We start from the raw sequence: 11,630 nt of genomic DNA, 5'->3' as shown, positions 1-11,630 counted from the left end.
AAGTCCAGAGTAACATAGAAAAGAGAAAACGCAGAATGAGGTTAAAAAGATAACTGGGAATTATACTCATGAAAGATATTCTAAATCATGCTTAGCAATTGTTTATTACTATATAACAACCTGTCCCCAAATCTAGTCATTTATTTTGCTTACAAATCTGCAGTTTATTCAGGGAATTATGGCAATGACTCATGTTCATACCCCATGGCTTCAAATGGAGCAGTTTGATTAGGGGCTCGAGAAACCATTCCAATGATGGCTTAGTCACATGCTTGGCAGTTGGTACTATCTGTAATCTGGTATCTCAGATAAAACTGGGCTATGGACCCCCAGTGATCTCTAGAGGTGTCTTAAGGTTTCTTACAGAATGATACCCGATTTCCAACTATGAGGTTCCCATGAGAGTAAGGAAGGAATGAGGGGCACCTAAGTGACCTAGGCTTAGAAGTCAGAGAGTATTGCTTCTGATATAATCTACTGATTGTCAGCCTGAAGTTCACTGGGAAGACATCTTTGAGAATCAAGAATAACTCCTTGACTGTCCTTCAGAGAGGATACCCCTTGCCAGATGCAAATGACTAGCTTTTTTACCAGATAAGCCCTGCTCCAAAAAATCATTTGAAAATTGAATAACATACAAAAATAAAACCTGTTAGAAGGAATCAGAAAGTTCCCAGTGCAGACTTAACTTGAGAATTCAGGATATCAAAGGAAGGGAAATACATGAAGGTAAGTCCAACATTTCATGCTATCTTTTCCTCTGACATGTTTGCTGTTTTGTAAGTGAGGTGTGTCTGACAGTTAAGAACCTGATCAGAAATATGAGGCTAACTCGCAAAGAGGGTGAGCAGAGGTTGCAGTAAATTTAAGGGGTCAAAGAGAAAAAAAAAATGGAGTTCCAGGCTATGAAGGTGGCCAAGAGCAGAAGGGACAAGATTCCAGATAGCAGAAAAGTGCAAAAAAGGAACAACAACCAAAAAAAAAAAAAAAGAAGAAGAGAAAAATTTGGTGCTACTTTTCTTTTGGGAGGAGGTCTTCCAAAAGCTTATATTCTGGGAAAATTAAAATAACCAATTAGCAAAGAATTTAAACAGAGTTTTGGATAGTCTCTCAGTATGGATAGGCAAAATCTGAGATCCAGAGATTGTCAAGGGTGAAAGACCTTTGTAAACGTCCCCAACTTCCAGTAAGGACCTGGAAAAAGAAAGAGAAAAACTGAAATATATTATTCTTCACAAAGAAGACTTCACTCAGCACAGAATCATCTTCATACTAGACCAAATTAGTGTGATCTGCTCTTAATCTAATTGCCTGCCAGAAGGGAAAATATACTTTTCAGATATCATGAAGCCTTTCTATAATTTCTCATAAACAGTGTCTACAATTCAATCAAAAGTTGTCAGATATACTAAAAAAGAGGACCAAGAAAAAACATACAATATAAATGGAACTGCAGGTTGATTAAGAATTATTTCTCAGAAGCAGACTTTTAAAAATCAGTTTTAATATATTCAAGATCACTGATGAGAGACAGGAAATTCCAGCAGAGAAATTAAGTCTATTAAAAAAGAAATTCTGGATTTCAAAATGTAACAGACAAACTTAATAAAGATCTTAAAGGATAGATTTAATATCATATCAAATACAGATAAAGAGAGACTAAAGTCCTGGGAGAAAGAAAGAAAGAGAGACAGAGAGACAGAGAGAGAGAATGGAGGAGAAAATGTAGCACATAGGGTACATGGTCAAAATAACTAGCCTGTATATAACTGGACTCCTAAAATGAGAAGAATGCAAGAAAAAGAGATTGAGGCAAAAATAGTGGTGTTGAATTTTCTAACATTGACAAAACCTTCAAGCCATTGATTCGAGAAACACTATAACCTCAAAAGTAACATACATAAAACTATTCTGAGTCACAACAAAGTAAAACCAACAAAATTCTCCAAATATTGAAAAATCATCCGGGGGAAAAGGAAACATTAACCATCAAAAAACAACATTAAAACAATAAGACGACATCTAACTTTTCAGTAGAAATGGATGCCAGATGGATGCCAGAAGACAGTGGAATAGCATCTTCGTTGAAACCAATTGAGTGCCAGCCTAGAATTCTACACCTAAGGAAAATATTCTTTAAAAATTACAAAAGTTAAATAAAGAGAGTTTCAGACAAATTAAATTAATACCCTATTAACAGTTAAGCCCACATTGCCCAAAGTCAAAAGTCCTAGGTGCTATCATAGTAATTCTACCCCACTGCAAAGTACCTGTCAAAATACTTGTAGGAGGATGAAAAATAGATGATTTATGTTTGGAATGTGACTTTTTTCCATTCTTTTGTTCCATAAAGTACAGTACCTTTCAGGCCTTTAATTCCAGTACCAAATCTTCTAATGTATAAGATTCCATGCAAAAATGAGGGAAATGGTAATAGACCAATATTTGTTCTTTATTTTGTCACCAGGGACTTTAAATAACAGTACACAGTCTCATAGGTTTCAAATTAATAAGGCTCCATTAAGATCCAACTTTACCCCTTTCTTCACTGGGACTCAAAATTAGTCTAAAAGACTATACTATACTGAGTCACAACAAAGTAAATTTTTTCAATTCCTTTTATTTCTCACCTTCAGGAACCTGTGCAGTTTTGGTTCCTATCCATCCAGTTCCAAGTTCTCAAAGATACCAATAAAGACCAATATACAAGGAGGAGGGAGAGCGAATTGGTCACCAATCCCTTCTGGGTTCAAGATGTGTTTGTATGTGTATGTGTACATATCTTTCCAAGTCACCGAGTTTTCTATGGCACACATTTAGATGACTGAATAGTAATGTATTCACTGCCATTTATGTTACCAAATCTTTTTACTAATTACCATTAATTATTAATCATATATCTTCAGACCTTTTCTTATTATTTATTTCTTTTCCTTCTTCTTATTTTTTTTTTTGGGGGGGGGTGGGGGAGAGTACCAGGGATTGAACAGCAGTGCTAAACCACTGAGCCACATCCCTAGCCCCCTTTTTATTTTTTATTTAGAAACAGGGTTGCTAAGGGCTTTGCTAAGTTTTGAGGCTGGCTTTGAACTCATGATCCTCTGGCCTCAGCCTCCCAAATCATTGGTATTACAGACATGTGCCACCATGACCAGCATTAGTTATTTCTTTAGGATGGGTTTCTAGAAGGATATTTCTATGTAAATATATGCCTATTTTATGGATTTTTGAAATAAATTTCAGAATACCTTTAGTAAAGTTGTAACGTTTGCATTCCAACAATGATATGTGAGTACGTTCTTTGTTGCATTGATCAGTACAGGTAATTATCATATTCTGATCTTTGCTAATTTAGATATATTGTCATCTCAATTTATAGTTCTTTGATTACTAACAAACTTTTTCTCATAGTATATTGGGCTAATCCCCTACATCTAGGGAATCTTAGGTGCTCATAATATTATTTCTGCTATGCCCTGTGATTATTAGCATGAAGAATAGCTCTTCATAGGATAACTGTCTTCACTTTGTAGGTGACTTCTTTTCTGAGCTCAGTTCTTAGTCTGGTTTTCAGTTGATTCTCTCATGTTTTCTAGATATTGAATCTAATCCATAAAAAATACAATTTGAAATAACTAAGAAAGATACTTTTTATTTCTTTCATTTGCCTTCCCGCCCCCTTCCCCACTGAGTTGTCTTCCAGATTAATATTTGAAAATAGTACACATAAATATACCGCAACCTTCTTTATTTTTTACTATTCATACAATAAGGTTGGCTTTGATTTGTAATAAGTATAATACTTTGTTAAATTATATAAGCATCTTTCTATTTCTAGTTTATTGAAAATTTTTAATTAAAAAGTGTTTAATTTTATCGAAACCATTTTTAACACTTATTATCATTACTATTTTTGTTTCTTTTGTCTTATCAACGCAATTAATTGCATCAATAGATTTCCTAATGTTGAGTTGTTACTCCAATTCTAAAATAAGTTCTCTTTTGAAACCTTGTATTCTTTTGAATGCTCTGGTGAATTTGTGAATTTTTCCTTATGGTTTTATATCCTACTTCTGCTTTGCTACCTTTGTCAAGTTTTAGTAGCAGATTATGATGGCCACATGTAGTGAAGGAACTTAATAACCCTCATTTTATGTGCTTTATAATAGCTTCATTAACATAAGCTTAGTTTATTCTAAAACGATTTTCTAAAAATTTACTCTAAGATCTGTGGTAGGTATGGGAAAGGGAGCAATTCTTTGACAACTTTGTTATTTCTTTTATGGCTATTTGTTCCTTTGTTGTAGTTCTTTTAGCTTTTCCCTATTTCTGTTTTTAAAATCTATATAATTCCTGAAAAAATTACATATTTAATCAAGTTTTTCAAATAGATTAGCAAAGAATTATGAATGGTGTTTTTTGTTGTTGTTGTTGTTTTTGCTGGTGTGTAGTTATATCAGCTTTCTTAATTACAATCTTGTGTATTTAAATTTTTTCTGCTTTTCTTGATTTAAACAGTCAGACTTTGTAATTCTTACTGAGGCTGGTTTTAGATTATTCAATGCTATTTATTTCCACTTTTTTTTTTTTTCTTTGTGGTGCTAGGGATTGAATCCAGGGCCTTGTGCATGTGAGGCAAGCACTCTACCAACTGAGCTATATCCCCAGCCCTATTTCCACTTTTTAATTTATTACTTTCTGCTTTTACATTTATGAATTCCTCCCTCCTACTTCTTTTAGATTTATTTTGTTGCAACTTTTCTAGTTTCTTGAGTGTAAATTTATTGAATTTTATGTTTTCTCATTTACTAAATAGGTGTTTAAATTTCTGAATATGTATATTTTACCTGTGCTCCATAAGCATTTATCTTTTATATATGAATTTATACACAAATAAGAACAAGTTCAAATGCCAGGTTTTGACATATGTATATAAAAGCCCATATCCAATGAATGTGAACAGGAAAGAAATTATGAGTAATTTGAGATATATGGTAAAAATTTAATTAGCTATAACCAACAAACTGGAACCACCCCATAGGATTTATGTGCTGTTTTCTGTATTTAATGTTAAATAATATGGAGAAAAATCTCCTACCTAAGATACACATCACAATTAAAAAGACCTCCAAGGGGATTACCTGGGTTGATACATATTGATTTTGAATCCCCATACCTTTTATAGTGCTGTAACTATTGGTTGTGTTCGGAAGGATGTCTGTCCTAAAGCTTTGCAAGATTATCATCAGAAGTTACATTTTTATTATACTAGTAGTATGAAATGTTGTGAGTATATTTATTTTAAAAAGTATTATAGTCATGCTTACAAAGTTTTTTTTTTTAACAAATAACAATTTTCACTTACTTCTTAATCATTTATAAAATACTTCATTCTCTGAACATTCAAATTAAATGTGATTATCTAGTTATTATCATCTACCAATACTAATAATGCCTGCCTTTACTGAACATACACAATGTGCCAGCAATTCTACTTCTTCTGGTATATCCTCTTAGTTTTCAAAACAACATGATGAGAAAAACAGTGATGTGACCTAGAGATCCAGGGTGGTCAAGTCACACCGCCAGTGAGTGGATAGTCAGGACTCAAATCCAAGCCTCCCCCAGAGCCCAGCTTCTTAATTCACCCCACACTACCCACTGATGGGTTGCACATGAAAGGCCACAAAACCACAAGAGAAACCCCCTCCTAAATTTACCATTGACAGAGATAAGGCAGGAAGACATGACCCAGAAATATTGTGGCCTAACTCTCCACTCCCTCACCATTGTGCATACCAAAGCGGCTCCCCCTGCAGAGAAAAAAAATCCCTTAAAGAAGGTCTGTGGCTCTTCCCCTGCCAGCCCAGGGAGGAATGATGTCCATTACAGCAGTAACATTAACACTTGGACAATTTCTGAATTATCCTACAAGTCCTGCAAAAGTTTTGCAACTCAACGGAATCCAATTTCAAGAAGCCCTTGCCTCCGTAGGATGCCACACCCCAAAGAAGTGTGTGGTTTTACCAGTGTGCAGAACCAGGTGCAATGTCCCCAGCAGATCACAATCCGTGTCCTCCACACGGGCCACCCTCAAAGAATGTTTTCTTTCCCTTCCATATGTTCTTTCCAACTTGGCCTAGGATGGGAACTTTGAGTTTGCTGCTGGAGCATCTTTTGTTTTTAAAAAGCTAATATTCATTTCCTCATTTTCCTTGGCAAAAAATAAAACAATAGTAATGACACTTGGCACTAACAATGAGAACCCAGGGAAAGATTAAAAGTGGCAACCAATTAAGCTACTCGACTGGATAGCTACCATTCAAGGGAACACTTAAAAACACCAGTCTGGACACAACCTCAAACTTTTCCCCTTTTCATATATTTTTGCACAGGTTCGCCATACTTTCATAACCATTTGACAAACGGTGATAGTCCAACTGCCATTCTGGATGGCCTGTTTAGTGTTTTTCTTGCAGGGACCAACGTCTGTCCCTTGTATGGTGCCTTCTCCCCTCCCTGCCAAGGGCTTAGGAGTTTCTCTTAGTTCTTATACTTGCACAGTCACGCAATGTCTTCTTTAAAAGGGAAAAATAAAAGGGTTTGAATAAAACAAACAGTTGATATTGATCTAAGCTCACTACAAAGGAAAGTAATTAAAAGGACGGATCATTATTTCTCTGATGCAATTTTTAATCGCCCCCACGATAAATTCTCCACCCTGATTATGCCGCTACATTCAGAGATTTGGGCTATTGTGTTCAAGGTTTCATGCGGAATAGTTCAATTGAATTACCTCATGAATGTGATCAGGGCAGGTTTATTTGGTTCTTGTTTTAGTAAGAACTGTCTTAGTCATGATCTGTGTGTATGTGTGTGTTTTTATAAAGATCCTGGACAAATAACTCCAATAACAACAAAGAGGAGAAAGAAATCTAGCTGTGTCAACAAGAAATGAGTTTCCATTGACTGTTAGTCCAATTGTGTCTCATAGTTACTCCACTGAATTCAAACGAAAGGGAACAAAGTCTTCAGAATCAAGCTGCACCTTTAGGAGTCTTTCTGCCTTCTATAGATATGGAAACTGCCGGGTACACCATATACGCCATCGAAGAATAAAATGGATAGCTTAAGTTCCTGTTGAAAGAAAGTTAATTTTGTTCCACAATGACAAGCCTTCAGAGCACGTTCCTCATTTAAAAACAAAAAACAGGATAAGACATATGTACAAATTGTTCTTTTTGTTGCATTGATTTGGTATTTGTTGTGTTCTCTACATACTGAACTACTTGTAATTTTGGAACAAGTCACTGGACATTGCAATACACCATTTTGTATGTAGCATGGCTTCATCTCTTGTTTTTTCCTGCAAAAGTGTTTTCTTTCTATTTTTGTCACTATATTATTTCATTCCTTTTCCTAAGCACAGCTATTTTTTGTTGTTGTTGTTGATACTTTTTTGGATATTTTGTCTCTCCAATTAGATTATAATCTTCCTGCAGAAAGGAGAGTATAACTTTCTCTCTTCACACTTTTATCACCTAGCTCAGTCCTGGAAACTCAGTAGATGAGGAAGAAATGTTTATGATTATGATTTGGAACTTGTTCAATGAAAAGTATTTTGAAGTAAGAAAATGGTAATGTAATACCAATGTATTAGATCAAAGAGGATGTTTTCAAAGGTGATTTCAATGTTTTTTAAAGTTGTGATATACCAGACACCATATATACCTTGTGTAATGTCACCTTGATGGTGGTTTTTTATCAGTGTCACTTTTCAATTGTGAAAATAGGGACTCTGGGGTGAGGCTCAGGAATGAACCAGTGCCCAACAGTTTCAGAGCTGCAGTCAGGCATAGACCTATATGACTCCAAAGTGCTACCTCTTTCCATTATGTCATGATGCCATCATGAAAACATTTAAACATCACCTTCAGTGGGTCAGATATGTCAGCAGAAATCATATATTGGAAACTTAATTCTTTAATGCAGCTGTGTTGGGAGGTGGGGCCTAGCAGAAGGAGATTGCATCAGGGGGTGGAGCCTTCATTAGCGAATTAATGCCTTTCTTACCTGAATGAATTAGCTATGAAGTGTCCCCTTTTCTCTCTTCAACTTGCTTGCCCCCTGCCTGCCTTTATGAGTTGAAGCAGTACAAAGGTCTCACCAGAAGCCAAGAAGATACTAGCACCATGCTTGTATACTTCCTGACCTCTAGAGTCAAAATAATCCTCTTTTCTTTATAAATTATCCAGTCTAGAGTGTTCTCTTATAGCAACAGCAAATGAAATAAGGCCTTCCCTCTATGAGGAATTACATCTTACATTTGGTCTATAAGAACCCATGTTTCTTCTTGTCAAAGGTGGTGGTTTCTCCTTCCATTGAAGGTTAGAAAGAAAAAGCAACTTGTCACCAAAATGTATAAATTCATGTTTACAATATAAACTATTAAAAGGACAGATGTTAAAAACTGAGAGGAAAGAAATCCCTGAATCCAAATCAGAGAATTTAAATGGGAGCTGACTCCGTGAGGACAGGAAATCCCCAGGAGAGACATTGTGGCAGTACAAGGAAGAGAGTGGGGAGAAGAAATTCCCAGCAAACAAACTGTGGTCCTATGAGGAAGAGAGAATAGGATAAAAAGGAACTGATTTTCTGTTATCATTTGGGTAAAAAAAAAAAAAATAAAAGTAAAAAGAAGGCGAGAAGACAAAGGTTATATATGGACACTCACAGAATATTTCTGGAAGCCTCCATAAGGAATATTGGCTGCTTCCAAAGAGAGTTCTGGGAGGCTGAGAAATAGGGAGGAGGCTTTCCACTACATACTTTGTTTTATGCTTCAACTTTTGCAATGTGTGAGCCTCTGTAAGGAATAAAAAGTGAAAAATAAATGGAGACAGATTTATGTGGTTTCATAAGTATTCTTGAACTCAGAACTAAAACAATAGTGTCAATAATAACAGTAACAGCAACAGTAAGGCTTTATATATCGGAAATACATGATTTACAAAGCATTTTGCATATGTTAATTCTGTAGCTGTTTCCCTTATGAGATGGGTCTTTTTTTAGCTCTGTTTCACAAATAAAGAAACTTGGATTGATCAACTTCACCCAGGTCACACAGTTCATTGATGGCACACTAATGTTTTGACTCCACATTTAATGCTTCCACCACACAAAAGACAGCAGAAGGGCTGGGTGTAGTTGAGGGATAGGGCGCTTGCACAAGCTCTAAAATTGAGTTATAGAACTGCAAAATATCAAGTTAAAAAAAAACAACAGAAAAAACAGTTCAGAAAAATAAAAAAATAAAAAAATTTGACACCTTACAATGGGGTAGACCGAGTAAAACTCAGATCAAGATAAACTTTTTAAAAAATTCAAAAAACTGCAAATTTAAATGTATTCGGAATAAGTAAAAACATTTCATAAACCCACTGTTTGTGAAAGACTGAACATGGAGAAGATGGACTTGGTCATATTCTAATTTGCTTTTATCGTCTTTGTCACCATGATTGGCTGGAAAGAAGGAACACACTTAAGAAGAGGGAACTGAAGCCTGAGATTAGTTAAGGGATGAAAAGAAAGTATGTAATTACTCTAATGAGCTTGAATCCCATTACCCACACAGATTACATCCGGGATACCAAAAGAGCTTGTGTTAGTGATCTGTGGAGGACGAGAGAAGGAGAGAAGTGCCATGAGGCTGGTTCTATGTAGGTATCTAATCTTTAAAGGGATGGATAAAAGACATCTTTGCCAACCACATGCAATAAAAGGAGCTTACTGTTGATTCTAGACACAATTCTAGACAAGATTAAGAAAGAAATTGCTTAGAACCCCTTAAAAATGCTCTTGTCACAGAGTGGAATCAATGGTACCATTAAATTTTGTACTAGTTAGCAATGGCTGCTATAACAAAATGCCACAAAATTGGCAGGCTTAAACAACAGCAATGTCTTTTCTCATAATTCTGGAGAAGTCTTCAATGAGGTGGTAGCGGGGTTCGTTTCTTCTGAGGCCTTTCTCCTGGGTTTATAAATGGCTGTCTCTACCTGTGTCTATGTATGGTCTTCCCTTTGTACATGTGTTCAAATTTCCTCTTCTAGAAAGATGCCAGTTATCTTGCATTAGCCCACCTCAAGAAGCTCATTCAAACTGAATTGCCTCTTCAAAGACTATCAGCAAAAGCGGTGCCTTTTGAGGTCATGGGGGGTTAGAACTTCAATATAGGAATTTGGGGAGGATACAATTCAGCCCATAACAGGTCAAGGCTGATTTTATTTCTAATGATGACACAGCTGAAAAGAGAAAGTTCAACACCCCCACTGGTTCTCAACTATAATGGAGGATTGGAGTGTTAGAATCATTTGGAGCAACCTGGCAAATTATAGCCTATGTCTCTTCTCTGCAACACATGGAGGTTTTGATTATTCCATAGTCTTCCTCAAATTCTTAAAACATGAATATTTGAAAAGAGCCAGAAAAGGATAGTAAGGATCTGGTTTCTTGCTGCTCAAGCTCCAGGGCAGGGGCAACAGAAAAATGCCAGGGTTTGGAGTGACTGTGACAGAGAGTAATATTCCAGCAAGGGAGGAAGGTGGGAGAACTATCCAGAACTGGGAAAAGGCCAAAGAGCATAAAGCCAGAAGGTCTTGATGGGGCTTCTAATTACCAAAGTGATTCAGTGAATGGACAGGAGTTCCCTGTATTTGATGGATAGAATTAGAAAGGGGATTTGAGAACAGGGGTTGATCTACATTCTATTATAAGTCTGTTGATTCTATTATTCATGCTTCCATTATCATCGAGATATGGAAATTACATATAGTATGGACGGATTACCTCAAAGGGTAGGTCTAGGTCTAGAGGCTGTGTCTGAGATGATACCTTCATAAAACAATGTTGGGTGTTTGTGTAGCTCTTTACATGATGCAAAGTCTTTCACAGACTTTACATTCAATATTGACATCGTTATCTTCTTTAATTATTCACTGGTCAGATCACTCCAGACCAGCTTCTATTTCTAACACTTTAATGACTTTTTTTTTTTAAATAAGTGACCTCCTATTTTCCAGAATAAAGTTAATATTTTTTTTTCCTCCTTATCATACTGGACTCAAACTGTTTCAACGCGTGCCTTCTGTGGACGCCACACATTTCTAATTCTTTTCCTGTCCCTCTCATCTGCTCTCTCCATCTCCTATTGCTATTTGCAGGCTCTTTTTCTTGCATGCTAAAAAGTCAGTTTCTCGGGGTTTTTTAATCCTTGCTCCTATTTACTTCTCAAGCTTCATATTCTCCCTGGAGTCACATCAAAATCCACGGGCTCAACAAATAACTATTTACCAATATTTCAAAAAATCTTCATCCAAGTCACTGCTTCTGACCTTCAAACCAGTTGTTCCAACTGCATATTTAATGTCTTCAATTAGACATCCCCGAGGATTTTCAGATCCGGCGTGTCTAAAATGGAATGAATCATTTGGCTCCCTAATTTCCTCCTTGCTCTTCTCCTAGTGTTTATAGTGTCGTTTGATGACAACATTGTTTCCCAACTTCCAGGCCATTAACCTGAAGATTATTCTGGATTTTCTCTCTTTCACACTCATAATCAGTCACCAGGT

Source organism: Callospermophilus lateralis, chromosome 12 (genome assembly GCF_048772815.1).
Source record: "Callospermophilus lateralis isolate mCalLat2 chromosome 12, mCalLat2.hap1, whole genome shotgun sequence".
Taxonomy (NCBI): Eukaryota; Metazoa; Chordata; class Mammalia; order Rodentia; family Sciuridae; genus Callospermophilus; species Callospermophilus lateralis.
This window is presented reverse-complemented; position numbering follows the sequence as displayed.